The sequence below is a fragment of the Aedes albopictus genome, chromosome 2 (assembly GCF_035046485.1).
Source record: "Aedes albopictus strain Foshan chromosome 2, AalbF5, whole genome shotgun sequence".
NCBI lineage: Eukaryota > Metazoa > Arthropoda > Insecta > Diptera > Culicidae > Aedes > Aedes albopictus.
This window is the reverse complement of record NC_085137.1, coordinates 474706521-474724052: the sequence shown is the minus strand read 5'-3', so window position 1 is coordinate 474724052 and position 17532 is coordinate 474706521. Positions and strand designations below refer to the sequence as shown.

The 17532-nt window shown below is 35.8% G+C and overlaps 1 long non-coding RNA gene across 1 annotated transcript; it reads left to right on the top strand.

Moving 5' to 3' along the window:
• The first annotated feature begins 4219 nt into the window (after positions 1–4219).
• On the top strand, positions 4220–8220 carry LOC134288651 (uncharacterized). Its single transcript, XR_009998081.1, has 2 exons — positions 4220–4860; positions 6855–8220. It is a non-coding gene; the product is annotated as an uncharacterized LOC134288651 (long non-coding RNA).
• Positions 8221–17532: the final 9312 nt, after the last annotated feature.

The window sequence follows — 17532 nt, the reverse complement described above, 5'->3', positions numbered from 1 at the left end:
TGGAGCCGGCCTTCTGATACCTGATACCTGATATTCGAGCGTAATTTCACTCGGCTACATGCATTTTCCTACAATTATCACACTCACCATGTTCACTTTGGTTGGCATCGGCAATCCCCGGTGATTTTTGTACTATTAATCTTAGATTTAAGTAAAATCATATGGTGGCTCCAGAGAGGACATAACTTGTCATTTACTTGATGTCAAGTTGAAATTTGAAATGAAAACCAAAGATTACGTAGTTTTAGCGATTACAATGTAGTGGTTGGAAACAAAAAATGCCGTTAATATATTTCGCTCGCGTAGTGTTCATTTACAAAAAAATATTTCCAGTTGAGATTTAGTACTCGAATTATGTATTACGCTTCAATCCGAATGCACACTGCCTCTTATCCATCTCTACTACGTCAGAGTATTCCTCGTACAAGATCAATGGCAAAAATGTTCCTTCCTAATAGAGAATAACGTGCCTCTCTGGATCGGACCTTCTTATGGTAACACTACCAGATACAACTTTTAACTTTATTTAGGAGATCCAGTACAGGCTTGGATTATACTTTATGAAATCCTTGGAGAAATCAACTGTGAGTATCCTGTAAGCATTTTAAGGTGAACTCTTTGCAGGGTTTGGTTGAAACAACGGCCCATTGTACAGCAGCGCCATCTTCTAGCATAGTGTTTTACTATAACCATTCAAACAGAAGGTCGACGTTTACATGGAATGTGATTATCAAATTATTTCCACGTGTAATCATAGCAGCAATTGATTGATTTGTCTTTATTAAAGAGACTTTCAGCCCTTGGCTGGTTCGTCTCTTTAGCAGCAATACTTGCTCCACATTAACAGTTCTGAGCTAAATTGTCTATTAATTCAGGTGCTTATGTGATGTATTGCTTTTATAGTATGTTTTCAAAAAGTATTGTTTTCAGTGTGAGTTTGAAATATCGGTTTTCAAAATGGTAGCGTACCAGAAAATCTTTTTTTTTATTGCATTTATCTATCCGAATAGTACGCTGAAATTCATAATTTTCTGTTTCATATTCTGGAGTCAACCATATGCACGGAACATACCGCTTCTAATTTGCTTCGTCATGCCATATCGAAACTTACCTTTCTCGCAAAGCCAACCCAAAACTAGATCAAGATTAATTTTACCCTTAGGTGTACCGACAAAACACTCTGTCCGTGTACCCGTTGAGCGTCGCAGCTAACTAACAACCCTGCTTTTAGGCAAAGCCAGACTAAACCCAACGACATGCATCTTGATCCCGCGTAACTAGGTACCACGTCTTCTGCAAGCGAGCTTCGGCGGTAACCGTTGTTGCTGATTCGTGTGAAACGGGTGCCCGTTTCTCCTCGGGGACTATGTTTATCCACTTTAAATTCAATTTCCTCTATTTACTCGGTGTTCCTTTGTCGGCGCCCACCCAACCATCCGTCATCACACCACCATCATCCCCGGTTCTCTGTCTTACCTACCTACCCACACGTTATACCTATCCACTGCCATCCTTCTAATCGTGCTGGAAGCGCAAGAAAATTTTCCAATGTGTGTCGTTATCGTTCAACTTTTCATTATCGCTTATGTCGTGTCGATTTTTTTCTGTTTTCTTCTTGTTTGCTTGATTGCATTCAGCAAGGACTCGTTTGACATTATTGCATCGTTTTGTTCGTTTTTTTTTCAGTTGACACTTTGTTTGCTTCTGTTTTCTTCCCACGGGGATCTCATTATAGCTAATGAGTAGCGGCGCGCCACTTACCCACCACCACCACCCCAAGTGTTCATTAATATTATCGCGACTGTTTCACTTTCCCTGCGCTCTGCAACGACGCAGTTCAACGCAGATCCTCATTCTAAAACCGATTACCGACTTTTTTATGGCTATTTACACTTTGTACACAAATTACTCCCTAAATGGCGATTACAACAGTTCCGTTTTTGTTTTGTTTCCGCTGTCCCACGGTCGTCGCTTCCGACCGTAATCGTAATTAGGTAAAATCCACTAACCTACGGAAAAGTCGTGAACTTGGTCGTTGTCGTCGTCGTCATCGCTGTCGCCGACTAACAACTTGATTTTTCACGGCTTGTTTTCTTTTCACTTTCAAATCCTGTTCGACATTGCGTGCGTCCTTTAATTTGGAGGAATTTTCCGATCGATTCCGTGCCCTCGGGAGGAGGGAAGGCGGAATGCGCTGTACAGTTTTTGGGGTTGCATGTTTGGATTGGTGTTACTGATTGGTGTGGTTAGGGTGTGACTTATTCTGCAGAAAGTGTTATAACGTGACATACAACTTTTTTTGTGAACAAAAAGTATAACCAATCGCAATTGAGTTTTCACTTTAGCCCAGAAGCTAAATTTTCACGGACCGATCCGATTTTGAAATACGGTGATAAACTCCTTCCAGTGAGAGCTCTGGTTGTCCCGAGCTGACGATTAAAATATGATATTGGTTTGATTGATATAAGAGGTAAAAGTACTATAAGTAATAGCAAAAAATTGTTCCTGTGACTTCTGATCAATATCAAAATTTGATATTTGAAGATCCACCGAATGGCTCGCTGCTATTGATTAGCTCTCAGAAGAGCTAAATATGATATGATGATGTTGGTCGAGGAGAAAGTTTTAGCTATTACTTTCAGTACTTTTACCTCTTATGTCAAACACATAAGTATCACTTTTTGATCTCCATGTCAAAATATGCTTTTATGCAATTCAGTATCATAATTTCAATTTTATACAACTCATTTAAGTATCCTAAGACCAAGCCCACCCGTGGGCTTAATACTACACACGCAACAGCACGTCGTTAACGATTTTTAATTTCGTTATCAACCCATTTTCGCACCGGTCGTTCGTTTCCATGTGAGTAAAATAATGATCGGTCGCCTTTGCGCACCGGTGGTCTCTATTCTCTCCGTACCATCGGTTTTTTGCACTTCTGTAAACCATCGCAATATTTTGTGTATTTCTATGGGGTTATTGCAAATCTTATTCAGTATAATAATTTGTGCTCATATTATGAAAGATGGGGTTTTGGATAAGACTGAAAACTGTTAGTAAAAATGGAATTCAAATAAATAATTCCCTTGGAGATTTGTACCAGTTTTGGTGCGTTTAAAGATATCATTTTCTCAATAATTTATGATTGTATTTAATCCCGGAATTCAAGCAATCTTTTTTAAATTATATGTTTGTTGCTTACTGTATGACTTGTAGGTTGAATTTTTATCTAAAATAATATCCATCTCTGCTTTTCTCGCAAGAAAATTTATCTGAATTTGAGATTATGAGCATCTTTTTTAATAATTAGGTTTATTGAATAATTTCATCCCTTGCATTTCCAAGACATTCATAACGTAGTTGTCTCCTTCACAACTTCGCGTAGGTCAAGATTCTTGAATCCTGGTCATAGTAGAAGCTGTCTTCTAACAGTCTGCGATAAGTTTGCGCAACCTTTTTTCATTAACGTGTATTTTAACATCAGCTAATTCTATACTCAGTTACAACCTTTTAGTTACAAAGCATCACTCGCAAATCTTAATATATATTGCGATCTTTTGGATGCTGGTATATGAATATTTTGTTGGAAGTAGATTCTATGCGCTTGTACAACAATTGTTGTATTTTAACATTCAACGCCTTGCTTTTTCTATAACGAGGAACCTACATTTTTTAAGATTTTTATCGGTATGATTTAGTTTTTACAAAAAGAAATAACTGTAGTGTTTCTATGATATCTGAGTTGAATTAGGTACAGTCAATGCATCTTTGAAAAATCGTAACTACTCTTATCTAATCTCATACATACGCGGAATCACCCTGGAAAGCAATCGTGTTACTTTTCTTGTCAATACTGATGCTTGCAGAATATCAGAGATATGACACATGCATCAAAGCGGCCTGGTCTACTGCGCTGTATTTACGCGCAAAGATGATTCTTCGAAATACTTGGAGTACAGAATATTCTATTTCGGCAAGGTACTTCTCGAATTTACAGAGGAGGAAGGATGCGTGGACGGTGAAGTTACCCATTTCGCACACTTTCTTCCTAATGTCTCGTTTATTTAATTTAGGGGCTGTCCATAAACCACGTGGTCATTAGGGGGGGGGGGGGGGGGGGGGTTCGGCCGATGACCATTTTATATGGACAAATAAAAAATTTTGTATGGACTGATGACCACGGGGGGGGGGGGGGGGTTGAAAAGTCCCAAAAAAATGACCACGTGGTTTATGGACAGCCCCTTATATTGCTAATTTAGAGAAAACTTTCCGTTTTACGGTAGAACGAAAAGCTACCGCAGCTGTCAGACTACTGATTTTCACTGAGGTATCATCAAACTACCATAGCGAGCCCTAGCGATATCTTGGATACGAAGCCGATGATCATTGTTTGTTGTTGGTTTTCAGTGCAATTCACCTTGCAAGCATGCTTTGATTTGGCCTTCAGTTTCAATGATAGGATGATTTTCAAGTCTGCGGTAGGACTTTGACATCCATTCGCAAGTTATACGCGGTCCCACGTATGCCACTGCATTTTTATATATATAGATAAACCACCCACTGACGACCACCATTTTCAAAAACAGCAATCAAACCAAAACTCTTTTGCCTTTTTGAAATATACACGACAAAACGAAACGCGAGGCACAGCTCTTTCAAAGCGGAGGATCTCAGCCCGGAAAGTGAAGAAAGAAAACCTTGTGGTCACTTATTACCGTCAAATAGTTTCTTTTCGGGTTAGAAAATACGCACATCTTCTCACCGGAATCTGCGTCGGATGACGATAATTTTGAAACTTGTCGGAACGAACTTCACGAGTTATTTATTTGGACATTTTTCTAAATGTGCGAAACTAATGTCGAATTCGTTTATTTGCACCGCCTGCACCGCTTTGCCACCGGGTGTTGCAAACTTGCACCGAAACCGTTCGTTTATTCGCAGGTACTGTTCTGTTTTGACACCCGATTGGCAGCGGTGCAAGAAAATGCTACACCCAGTTTGAGCGCGGTGTAGCAGGTACAAAGCTAGTTTTACCAATACATGTATATCGCTGAACATTAGGCCGTCCCTTATTTTGCAAAATTTTGAAATGTTATGAGTTCGTTAGTGGAAAAGGATCGTTTTAGCTAAAAAATGATCGTGTCAAAATTTGAAGTCCGTATTTCAAGGCCAAGTGGTCCCTCAAGGGGCCTAAAGTTGTCAAAAATTGTATGGGACCAAAAAAACATGAAATTTTTTTCGACAAAAAAAATACGCTATTCCACTAAAACCGGTGATTTTAGGACCCTAAAGGGCCAAAAATGTGCTTAGTTTTGCGATATCTCTACTCGTTTTTGAGTTATTGATCAAAATAGGGTAAGTTTCCTTCGGAATCTTAAAAGATGGTCAAAAACGCTGATTTTTCAGTTGTTTTTTTGTCAATATCTTGGAAACGAGTAAAGATATCCCAAATCTAAGTACATTTTTGGCCCTTTAGGGTCCTAAAATCACCGGTTTTAGTGGAATAGCGTATTTGTTTTGTCGAAAAAATTTCATGTTTTTTTGGTCCCATACAATTTTTGACAACTTTAGGCCCCTTGAGGGACCACTTAGCCTTGAAATACGGACTTCAAATTTTGTCACGATCATTTTTTAGCTAAAACGATCATTTTCCACTAACGAACTCATAACATTTCTAAATTTTGCAAAATAAGGGACGGCCTACTGAACATGTATCGTAGTTTTGTTTTGGTAGGAATGATGATTTTCTTTTCGGCATTAGGTTAACAGTTTTCTTGGATATTCGTTTATTTTGAGAAGTATTAATTTCCAAAGAGCAAATCTGTTCGTTTAAAAATTATTTAAACTTGATCGATGATTATCAAGATGATTTACACGTCTTTTAACTTCTGCGGAATTTTCAAAATTTACCAGTATCATGAAATTTCAAAGAGTTGATTCAACGTATATTTTTCCCATCACTATTTTTTTTTGATTATCGCAAATATGTGGATTACTTTTACTGATTTTAATCATTGGAATTTTCTGTCACATGGTGATCTATGATGTATGAAAAAATGACGTAATCTTGGACGTAATAAAGTTTCGATAAGCCCAGAATAGAATAAAAATCTATTAACTCAAATTGGACTGAAATATTACTGAAGTATCATTTTGTAGGTAAAACAGTTTCAAAAACCGTAAATTCTATTTTTTTCTTACAAAAAATATTGAATGTTTGAATTACATTGAAAGTCAAACAAATGTCGCTAAGGGATGGTTAAAGCGTTTGTAATATAAGTTGCGTTTCAATAACGTTATGTTTTAAAAAGCATTTATTTATTTAACTTTTTACGTTGTAGCTAATTACGTTTTCTATTGAACTGCCTTTAACATTTTTGTGTTAAATTTGTGCACGTAGATCGTTTACAATTGTATGTTTGCATCCTTTTTATTGGGCAACGGAAATTGTTAAATTCTAATAAGTTGCTTATAATTGAAAAATTATAATATTACAAGAATTTGAAGAAGATAAATAATGTAGGAGTGTTAAAACATCGGATAACAATTTTCAAGTAACATTTATCATTACAAATTTATCATGCACAAGTGGATTACTGAAAACTTTTAAAATTGTTAATGTGTATATAGAAAGAAAAATAAATAAAAATAATTTTATTCATCACGGAAATCATGAAAACATTGATTGTGTTCATTTTTGATATCCTTTATTATTTTCATTGACGCTCTCACGCGCTCTTACTAATACCATCATAAGCTGTCAACAAATTGCACCGAAACCGTTCGTTTTTCCGGAGTCAATTGCTACACCGGTGCAGTGCACTGTCGGGAATAAACGAATTCGACATAAGCTTTACTTGCTGCGTAGAAAACCCGGCTCAAACATGTACGTGTTAAAACAGCAAAACTCACTGAATCATTGCGTTTGTATTGTCACTCTATCATAATTCTATGTCAGACAATCTGTTGTGTTATTCGTGTAACGATCTATGATATTGATTGGTTGAAAATTTCAAATATTTGATGCAAACTAAAATAAATTCCTACCTATACAAAACAAGAAAATCATTCTCTAGAAACTATATAGGGGAACTTACGTATTTTCGGCAGTTTTGTTCTCTTCGTCATGGGGGGTTTTTTGAAACCTGTTGATCTCAAAATTGGCCTCAAATCCTTCCCAACCAAACTGAGTTATGTGCCCAAGTTTCAGGCAATTCGGCCCACAAAAACCCCCCATGACGAAGAGAACAAACCTGCCGATAATACCCTTTGTCACCCTACCTGGCAACAAATCCATACTCATGTTCTTTCGTCTCCTCTTTACGCTACCCAGAGAGCTAAACGCGAGAGAGGGCACGAGCCTACGGATAGAGACCGTACTTTGCGTGTCTCTATATTCTAAGCCCTGCTACGAACCGTACGTAAACTTTTCGCTTTCGAGCTCTTCTTAGCAGCGACCGGTGCGGTTCGCTTCTTTGTTCGGGGCTCTACTTAACGTTAAAACGCTTGATTGAGCCCATGAGTGGGCTTGGTCTAATGGCCAACTTTTCCACACTGGTTCATTAAGCAACTGAAATGAGATGCATTATGAAAAATAGTTGTATAATGTTCATTATGCAACTCATTTGTGTTGCATTATGAACATTATGCAACCCAAATGAGTTGTATAATGAAAAAATCATTGCATAAAATTTTGTATGTAACTCGTTGCAAAACTCGATTTTTTCAGCACTCTTCGTATTTATCCAACGACCCGTGCTGAAAAAATCAACTTTTTGCAACTCGTCACATAAATTACTATTATTGGTTTTTTTCCTCTACTCGGGGTATGACATTAAAAAGCTCTGCATATTGAAACATGAGTAAACATTGCACAGGATGGCATGGTAATCATAAGCTGGTATTTGATAAAGGATATAGGATTATGTAAGTGACCTTTCTGCCGAATTGGAAATGTGTATATAAAAAATAAATTTTCATATTGCAAGCTTTTCGGAAGTTTTTGTAGATCATTTTACGTTGACTAAAACTATTTCAATAACTCTGAGAAAAAAAATGGGTTGATTTTGAAGCTCCATACGTTTTGTGTAGGATGAAAACAATGTAAACAAACTTTGAGTCCCATTCACTCCAAAACGCAGTTTAGTAATTAACGCCTCTTGGCTTGTTTGAAGATTGTTGTAGATAACGAAAGTATTGGATAAATTGGACAAATTGGTTGAAATTTGCGAAAAAGTTACTCGTCCTCTCGGTGAGACTGAAACTCACGACTCCTACTCATCAGACAGGGGCGTTGCCACTATACCACGAAATTCCGAAGCTATCATTATCGCAGATCCCACCTAGTTCGAATGAATCCCAAACACCACGTATCTATTGCATATGTAAAGTAAAGCCTAGTGAGAGCGCATTGTTTCAATATGTTGGAAGTCCAAACATCTCAACGACTTATCGAGAAGATCGCGCAGTAAATGAATATGAGGCCAGGAATCTCCAGGAGTTTCTTCTGCAGTTCAAAGTTGTATCTGAAACTTCTTATGAGCTACTGAAACTACTGAAAATTTTTCAAAGAATTCCGTTCGAAATCCTCCATTTTTTTTCTTTTTTTTATCTGTATTTAAGAGATTTTTAACCCTAGGCTAGTTCATCTCGGGACCCACGTTTTACTTCCCTTCCGAAGGAAGAACCCACCTTTTGTGAGTATATCGGGAGTGGGATTCGATCCCAGATCCTCGGCGTGATAGTCAAGTGTTCTAACCACCACACCAGGTCCGCTCCACAAATACGCTTGGGAATTCCTCCTGATGCTTTATTCAGAAGTTTTTCGGCAATTACTTTGACAATAACTCAAGGAGTTTGTACGAAGCTTTCTTTGGAAATTACTCTTGTTCTGTGATAATACCTTCTGCAGTTCGTTCGGGAATTTTTAAAGGAACTTTGAGTGGAGCAGATGGTTAAAGCACGTGACTATCACGCCAAGGGAAGTAAAGCGTGGGTCCCGAGATGAACTAGCCTAGGGATAAAAATCTCGTTAATACAGATAAAAAAAGGTGCTTAGAGAAATTTTCCAAATAATTCCAGAACAATTTCACGTATAGGATTTCCTGCAAGAGGTCATTCAGAAGTCCCTGGTGAAATTTCTTCCGAATCCTCCTTCTTAAATTCTTAAGAGAACCCTACCGATGAACCGACTACCAAAAATTTGAACCAGACATTCCGCTTAGCAAAAATTTCAGACACAGAACGAACCAAAAGATTTTTCCTCTGAAGATGGCATTACAGATTGCCGAAACGTTGGGACGAATTAAAACCGTTGTCGTTCCAAGTAGTTTTCTGACTGCACAGCATCCAACATAGGTGCATCCAACAGTGGAGCACCCAAACCTCCATTTCTTCAAGAGTTCGTTTGGGAATTTCTACTGTTTGAAGCTTTTTTGAATATTTCGAGTATTGCTTCTTTGAATTTACCGAGTTTTGTTTCGAAAAATCCTCCCGAAGTTCTTCCAAAAATTTCTCAAAAAAAATTCGTCGTAAATTCGTCCAAGTGTTCTTTCGGGAATTTCCCAAAAATATCTTCCAAAGTTCTTTCGGGAATGTCTTTAGAAGTCAGTTCGAGATTTATCTAGGAGTTCCATCAGAAATGTCTCTACAGATTTATTTGGAAGATTCTCTAGAAGTTTCTTCAGAGATTTGCGCCGAAAATTATTCAGCAGATCCCCTAAAAGCTTCTCCCGGTAATCCCTCAGAAGTATTGGAATTTCGTCCAGAGAGACGAACCAGAGAACCAGAGAAATCCATTTCTTTTTTGTTTTGTAAATTTCTGCAATTGTTCTTTGGAAATTCCTTCAGGATTTTTTCCTGCAATTCTTTCATTTTTTCCACGAGTTTGTTTAAAAGTTTTTGTTTTTTTGTTCCAAAAGTTCATCCAAAAATGTTTCCAGGAGGTCCTTGGAATTCTCTGACCAATAATTTCTTTGGCAAATTCTCCGAGAATTCTTGCGGGAATTCATCAAAAAGGTTATTTGTTATTTATTCCAAATCTACTTCTTATATAAATTTAAGCATTCGTTCGGGATTCCTCCAGTAGCATATTTAGAAGTTATTTAAAAACTTTTTATTTATTTTTTTTTCCAGAACTATCTTTGGGAACATCTTTGGAAATTTGGTTAAGATTTGTTTTGTTTTTTTCGGAAGTGGTTTCAGGAATTTTACGTTATGAAGGAATTCCGCCAGGCACATATATACATGAAATTTTCCATTGATTTCGTTGAGAAGGTCCACAAGAGTAAATTTTGGAAATTTCATCAAAAGTTTGTTCTAAAATTTCTGCAGGAGATTTCTTCTACAATCGGATAATTATCCTTGATGTTTGAAAAACCCTTCAGAATTTCTTCCCGTAATTTCTCCAGAATATCCGGTAAGAATTTTCCAAAAGACATTTAAAGAATTTCTTCAGATGTTTAATGGTTCCAAAGCAAATTTTCCCAGGAGTTTTTTTTTGTTTTTTAGAATAGTCTAAGAGAGAATTCTTGGAAAAGTATAAAAATGCATTTCTCAAGGAATCTTGAGAGGAATTGTAAATGATATCTTTGGATAAATCCTAGTAAGATTTGAGGACAAAAAGCCCTGGTTGAAGCCCGGTAGGAAATTTTCGGAAAGTTAAAATAAGCTGCTTAGCAGGAGGAACTTCAGATTTTTTCTTGAAGGAATCATAAAAGGTTTTTTTTCAGAATCCAAAATAAAATTACTTGAGTTATCGAAAATAACCTATTGGTATCCCAGGAGGTAATTCTTGGAAAATAGTGGAAGGAGTTGCTGAAAAAATTTGAACCACTAAATGCTTTGAACCTGTAAAAATCTCTTTTCAAAAATTCTATCAGAATTTTCAATTCGCATAGATTCTGCTCTTAAGGCGAAACTGGAGGCTTTTCCGTTGGGAACAGCGTGCGCTATGAGCGGATTCAAATTTTCTTGGTAGTAGTGAGGTGCTTGAAATGCGAAAATGGGGAGTATTGTAATCACGCCGATATTTGAACAACAAAAATAAGTTGAACTGATAATACTTTTTAAATCAATAAACAAATAAACAAATAAACAAATAAACAAATAAACAAATAAACAAATAAACAAATAAACAAATAAACAAATAAACAAATAAACAAATAAACAAATAAACAAATAAACAAATAAACAAATAAACAAATAAACAAATAAACAAATAAACAAATAAACAAATAAACAAATAAACAAATAAACAAATAAACAAATAAACAAATAAACAAATAAACAAATAAACAAATAAACAAATAAACAAATAAACAAATAAACAAATAAACAAATAAACAAATAAACAAATAAACAAATAAACAAATAAACAAATAAACAAATAAACAAATAAACAAATAAACAAATAAACAAATAAACAAATAAACAAATAAACAAATAAACAAATAAACAAATAAACAAATAAACAAATAAACAAATAAACAAATAAACAAATAAACAAATAAACAAATAAACAAATAAACAAATAAACAAATAAACAAATAAACAAATAAACAAATAAACAAATAAACAAATAAACAAATAAACAAATAAACAAATAAACAAATAAACAAATAAACAAATAAACAAATAAACAAATAAACAAATAAACAAATAAACAAATAAACAAATAAACAAATAAACAAATAAACAAATAAACAAATAAACAAATAAACAAATAAACAAATAAACAAATAAACAAATAAACAAATAAACAAATAAACAAATAAACAAATAAACAAATAAACAAATAAACAAATAAACAAATAAACAAATAAACAAATAAACAAATAAACAAATAAACAAATAAACAAATAAACAAATAAACAAATAAACAAATAAACAAATAAACAAATAAACAAATAAACAAATAAACAAATAAACAAATAAACAAATAAACAAATAAACAAATAAACAAATAAACAAATAAACAAATAAACAAATAAACAAATAAACAAATAAACAAATAAACAAATAAACAAATAAACAAATAAACGAATAAACAAATAAACAAATAAACAAATAAACAAATAAACAAATAAACAAATAAACAAATAAACAAATAAACAAATAAACGAATAAACGAAAAAACAAATAAACAAATAAACAAATAAACAAATAAACAAATAAACAAATAAACGAATAAACGAATAAACATATAAACAAATAAATAAATGAACAAATAAATGAGTTAGTAAATAAATAAATGAAAAGATTGAACTAAATAATAAATTAATAATAATAATAAAATAATAATAAATAAATAAATTGAATAAGTGAAGAAATAAACAAATAAATGAAGAAATAAATAGATTTAAAAAATTGTAAAAAATATAATGAAGAAAAAAATGAATAAAAAAATAAATAAACAAATAAATGTGAATAGCAAAATAAATGTATGAAACGATATATATATATATATATACCAATATATAAATAGATAAATAAAAAGTTAATAAACAAATGAATTAATAAATAACAAATAAATTAATAAATAAATAATTTAAAAATCAATAAATAAATAAATTGATAAATAAAAATTAAAGAAATAAATATGTTAATGAATAAATAAATCAACAAATGAATCAAAAAAGAAATAGATAATTAAAAATATAACCTTTTTTCTCCTGGATTTTTTTTTCAGAAATTTCATCTGAATTCTTCTATAGATTCTATCCTGAAGTTTTAAAAGAATTTGTTTATGATATTTTCAATTCTTCTACGATTTTTTTCGTATTTTTTTTATTTTTAAAGTAATTTCTCCAAGCATTGTACATAGATTTCCTATGGACTTTTTTCAAGAGATTCAATCCCGAAGATCCTTCAAGAAACATTTGGCTTCCTCAAGGAGTTCTCCCGGATCATTTTTATTGGAGTCAAGTAAATCTTACCATTGATATGAGGAGTGAATAGAGCTGATACTGCTGAAGCGGTAAGCGTGCGTGTATTTCGGGGATTCTTTTTGGGAATCCTTTCCCCTTTCTAAAATAATCTCCCCCAGGAAATCTTTCAAGGATTCCTCCTGGAATTTCTTCAGTAATTCATCCTGGAATTCCTTCGGGAATTCCTCATGAAGTTCCTTAGAGGATTGCTCCTGGAACTCCTTCATTGATTCCTCCTGAATTTCCACCGCAATTCCAGTAGGAATCCCCGAACGAATTCTAGGAGGAATTTCCGAACGAATTACAGGAGGATTTCCTAAAAAAAAGTTCTAGAGCAATCCTCCAAGGTTGATGATTTGAAATCGATTTTTGTTCTATTTTTAAGCAAAGTCGCTCACTTCACGCATTCACATTCTCCGCAATCAATGCTCCGATTGAGCTGAATTTTTTACTGCAACTTGACTACATATGATATGTCAAATAATCGTTGAGAAAGAATTTTGAAATTGTTTTTTTTTTCTCATTGAAAAAAAATACATTTCTTCATATATTTTTGAAAATTTTGCTAAAATTTAGGGAGATCGTCCCCAAAACTCGCAAATATCTTAAATTTCATCAATCTGAAGCAAAACTTGTATTCAGATGATCGAATGGTATTATATTTAGCCTTTTATTTATGGAAAAAGATTTAAAATTGGTTGAACAAAACGCAAGATATTTGAATTTTATTAAATTCTATATTTTAAAATGTTGTAAAACTCGATATTGAGCTAAAACTCAAAAACTGTTCCACTTTAAATTTTTTGAAGCACGGATTCGAAATCAGCGCTAAATTATGCTTCTGGATTCCTCCTGGAATTACTTCGGGAACTCCTCCTGGAATTCCTGCAGATATTCCTCCTAGAATTCGTTCGAGGATTCCTTCTGAAATTCTTAGAGATTCTTCCTGTAGTTTCTTCGAGGGTTCTCCCTGGAATTCCTTCGGGCTGGCTACTAGAGTTCCGTCGGGGATTGCACCTGGAATTCGATTAGGGATTCTTTCTTGGAATTATTTTGGGGATTCTTTCTGAAATTTCTTCGGGGACTACTTCTGAAAATTCTCTCGGAAATTTTCGGGGGTTCTTCTTGTAATACTTTCAGGGACGCCTCCTGAAAATTCTTCGGAGATTTCCCCTGTAAATCTTTCAAGGATTCCTCATGGAATTCGTTCGGGGATTTCCATTGAAAATCCTTTGGTGAATTTTCTTGAATATCGTTCGGGAATTCCTCCCGAAATTTCTTCCTGGAGTGGCTTCATTGATTCCCTGAAATCCTGGAATTCCGTTTGGGATTCCTACTGAAATTTATTCGAGGAATCCTCCTGTACTTCCTTTCGAGATTACTTCCGGGTATTTCTCCTCTAATTCGTTTGGGGGATTGTTCCTGGAATTCTTTCGGGGATTCCTACATGAACTTCTTCGAGGATTCTCCCTGATGAAAGATTCCCCCTGGATCCCCGTTCGGGGACTTTTCTTGAAAATCCTTCGGTGATTTCTACTGAAATTTCAGCAAAGATTCCTCCTGGAATTCTATCGAGGATTTCTCCTGGACCTTCTTCAGAAAATCCTTCTGGAATTCGATCGGGGATTCCTCCTGGAATTCTATCGAGGACTACTTCTGGAAGCTCTTCGAAGATTCTTTCTGGATTTCCTTCTGGGATTCTTCCTGGAATTCCAGAAGGATTTCCTGAAGAAAGTCCAGGAGAAATCCTCGAACGAATTCCCGTAGGAATCCCTGCAGAAATTCCAGTAGGAATCCCTGAAGGATTTTCAAGAAAAGACTCAGAACGGGGATCCTGGGGAAAACTTTCATCAGCAGGAATCCCCGAAAGAATTCCAGAAACAATCCTCCGAACGAATTAGAGGAGAAATTCCCGTAGGAACTCCAGGAAGAATTCCCGAAGGACTTTCAGGAGTATTCCTTGATAGAACTTCAGGAGGACTCTCTGAAGAACATTCTGAAGGAATCCCCGAAGGAAGTCCAGGAGGAGTCCTCGAATAAATTTCAGAAGTAATCGCAAAAGGAATTCCAGGAAATTCCAGGAATTAGGGGTTCCTTGAAGTCATCCCAGGAGGAAATTCTAGGAGGAATCTCCAAAGGATTTCCCAAGAAAAAATCCCAAAGAATTTTCAATAGAAATCCTCGTACGAATTCCATGAGGAATCCTTAAAAGATTTCCAGGAAGAGTCCCCGAAGAATTTTCAGGAGGCACCCCCGAAAAAATTACAAGAGGAATCCCCGAAGAAATTTCAGGACGATTCCCCGAAACAATTTTAGGAGGAATTTCCCAAAGAATTCCAAGAAAGAATCCCTTAGCACATTCCAGGTGCAATTCCCGACGTAACTCTAGGAACAATCCCGAAGAAATTCCAGGAATATCCCTCGAAGAATCTACAAGAAGAATCTCTAAGAATTTCAGCAGGAATTCCCAAAGAAATTTCAGAAGAAATCTCCGAACGAATCCCAGAAAGAATTCCCGGAGTAATTCCAGGAGGAATCCGAGAAGTAATTCCAGGAAAAATCCCAGAAGGATGTTCAGAAGGAATTTTTGAACGAATTCTTGGAGGAATATCCACAGGAATTCCAGGAGGAATTCCAAAAGGACTATTGGTTGTAGTCCCCGAAGAAATTCCAGGAGGGATTCCCGAATAATTTTCAGAAGAATTTCCTGGAATTCCTAGATTAAATCCAGAAGGAATTCCAGAAGTAGTCGCTGTTGGAATTCCAGGAGGGATCTCCGAAAGAATTCCCCATGGAGTTTCAGGAGTATACCTTGAGGTAATTCCAGGAGAAATCCCCGAAGAAATTCTTGGAGGAATCCTCGAAGGAGTTCCAGAAACCATCTACGAAGGTGCAATTTCCGGGGTAAACACTCGAAGAAATACTGGAACAATCTCAAAGAACTCCAGCAGAAATCACCAAAGGAATTCCAAAGAAAATTTGATGAGGAATCCCCTAAAGATTTCTAGGAGAAATCATAAAAGGACATACAGTGGTAATTCTCGCAAGAGCTCCAGGAGGAATCCTCAAAGGAATTCCAGAAGCAATCTCCAAAGGAATTCCATGAGGAATTCTCGATGGAAGTGCAGGAGGAATCCTTGAAAGAGTTTCAGACAAAATCTTCTAAGAAATTCCAGGAGGAATCTTCGAAAGGTTTCCAGAGGGAATCTTTCCAGAAAAGGGAAAGGATTTGCATGAGGAATTCCCGAAGCAATTCCAAAAGCAATCTCCAAAGGAATTCCATTCCTGGAATTTCTTCGAAGAATTCTCCTGGAATTACTTCAGGGATTCCTCCTGGACTTCCATTGAGAATTCATCATGGAATAACTTTGGGGATTACATCTGGAATTCTTTCGAGATCCTCCCCACCCCTAAGGTCTTTTTATGATTCCTTCTAGAAATCTTTTGGGGATTCCTCATCGTATTCCTTAGAAAATTTTCTTTGGAATTCCTTTGGTGATTCCTGCTAGAATTCTTTGAGATTCTTCCTGCATTCCTTCGAGGGTTGTGTCCGGAGTTTCTTCAGTGATTAACTCCTGGAAATCCTTCGAGGATGGCTTCTAGAAATGCTTCGAGGATTCCTTCAGGTTTTTCCCTGAATACTCCTCCAACTCCTTTGGGGATTCTTCCTGGAATTTCAACAGCGACTACATCTTGAATTCCTTCGGAGATTCATCCTGAAGTTCGCTCAGAGATTCTTCTTCGGAATTCCTTCGATGATTGAAATTCCTTCGGGTTTTTTTCTTGGAATTCCTTTGTAGATTCCTCCTGGAATTCCTTCGGGAATTGAAGTTCCTTCGGGGATTGCTCCTGGAACTCCTTCATGGATTCCTCCTGGTGTTCATCGGAATTCCAGAAGGAATCCCCTAACAAATTCCAGGAGGATTTCCTAAAGGAAGTCCAAGAGAAATCCTCGATGGAATTCCTGCAGGATTTTCATGAGAAATCCTCGAAGGATTTTCAAGAAAAATCTGCGAATGGGGATGCAGGAGGAATCCTTCCAGAAACATTACAACGGAAAGGCCCGAAAACTTTTCAGGAGGCAACCCTGATCGAATTTCAGGAGAAATCTCTGAATGATATCTGGGAGTAGTTCCGAAAAAAATCCAGGAGGAATCTCCGAAGGCATTCAAGGAGTAATCCTCGAAGGAAATTCAGGGGGATTTCCTGAAGGAAGGCTGGGAGGAATCGTCAAATAAATTTCAGGAGGAATTCAATCAGGAATTCCAGGAGGAATCCCGAAGGAATTCCAGGAAGAAGCCTCGACGGAAAAACAAGAAGAGTTTCAAAGAATTCCAGCAGGAATCCTGAAAGGAATAGCATGAGGAAATCTCGAAGTAATTCCAGAATATAGTCCCCGAACGAATTCTAGAAGGAATCTCCACAGGAATTTCAGGAGGAATCCCCGAAAGGCTTTTAGTTGTAGTCCCCGATGGAGTTCTAGGAGAAATTTGTGAACGAATTTCTGTAGGATTTCTTGCAGAAATTCCAGGAGAAATCCCCGAAGGAATTTTAGTAGGAATTCCCGAAGGATTTTGAAGAAAAATCCCCGAAGAAATATCAA